We start from the raw sequence: 1550 nt of genomic DNA on the forward strand, positions 1-1550 counted from the left end.
GCTCGGAGCCTCCGCGACGGAAAAGCGGCGCCGGGTCCTTTTCCGAAATTCCGGGCGTTTTTCCGCCTCGTTCCAGTTTTTTTTTTTTCCCCTTTTTTTCGGTGCTTTTCCACCCGTTCTCAGTATTTTTCCAGCTCGTCCCGATGTTTTTCCTCCCTATCCCAAGTTTTTCCCCGATTTTGTAGTTTTTCTGCCACGGTTTGAGATTTTTTTTTCACCCCATCCCGATAGTTTTCCCCTCATCCCGATAGTTTTCCTCCCATCCCAGTATTTTCCACCTCATCCCGTTTTTTTTCCTCTCATTTCGTTATTTTTCCGCCCGATCCCGATATTTTTCCTCTCATTTCGTTGCTTTTCCAGCCCATCCCGGTGTTTTTCCATCAGGAAAATTGGAATTTCCAATCAGGAATTTGGCCAAAATCCCGGGAAGGCTCCGGGGCTGGATTGATTCCGCGGGAAGCTTCCGGAAGCTTCTCCCGATCCCGTCGGGAACGGCGGCGTCGCTTCTGGAACGAGACTGAAGTTGGAAAAAAAACCAATCCGGGCGCAGATGGAATTCCAGAGCGGGAATTTTGCAGAGAAACGAGTCTGGAGACGATTCCGTGGTGCTAGAGTGGAAATTCCCAAAAATTCCCAAAAATTCCCAAAAATTCCAGGCTCATCCTGAAGCTGAAGATTCCATGATAAAAAACGGAGCAGATTCCTGGGAGGAATCCCATGGAGGACGAAACCTTTGGAGCAGGATATTCCCCATGGTTTGGCCCTTTGGAAAAATCCAGGAGGAATTTATCGTGGAGAAATCCGTGGAAAACTCTCGCGGCGGGACGAGAATTCCATGGAAAACTTACCTGGGGGTGGATTCATGGAGAAATCCATGGAAAACTCTTCCCACAACCAAGAAATCCACGGAAAACTTTTCCCGGAACTAAAATATCCATGGAAAATTCCCATAGTTTAGAAATCCATGGAAAACTCTTCCCAAAATTGAGAAATCCACGGAAAACTTCCCAAAGTTGAGAAATCCATGGAAAACTTACTTTGGAATGGATTCATCTTGGAGAAATCCACGGAAAACTCTTCCCAAAGTTTTGAAATCCACGGAAAACTCTTCCCAAAGTTGAGAAATCCATGGAAAACTCTTCCCAAAGTTGAGAAATCCATGGAAGACTCTTCCCATGGCCAAGAAATCGACGGAAAATTCTTCCCAAAGTTGAGAAATCCATGGAAAACTTACCTGGGGACGGATTCATCTTGGAGAACTCCACGGAAAATTCCATAGTTGAGAAATCCAAGGAAAGCTCTTCCCATAGTTGAGAAATCCATGGAAAACTCTTCCCAAAGTTGAGAAATCCACGGAAAACTTCCCAAAGTTGAGAAATCCATGGAAAACTTACTTTGGAATGGATTCATCTTGGAGAAATCCACGGAAGACTCTTCCCAAAGTTTTGAAATCCACGGAAAACTCTTCCCAAAGTTTAGAAATCCATGGAAAATTCTTCCCATGGTTGAGAAATCCACGGAAAACTCTTCCCATGGCCAAGAAATCCACG

The sequence above is a fragment of the Melospiza melodia genome, chromosome 1 (genome assembly GCF_035770615.1).
Source record: "Melospiza melodia melodia isolate bMelMel2 chromosome 1, bMelMel2.pri, whole genome shotgun sequence".
NCBI classification, from domain to species: Eukaryota; Metazoa; Chordata; class Aves; order Passeriformes; family Passerellidae; genus Melospiza; species Melospiza melodia.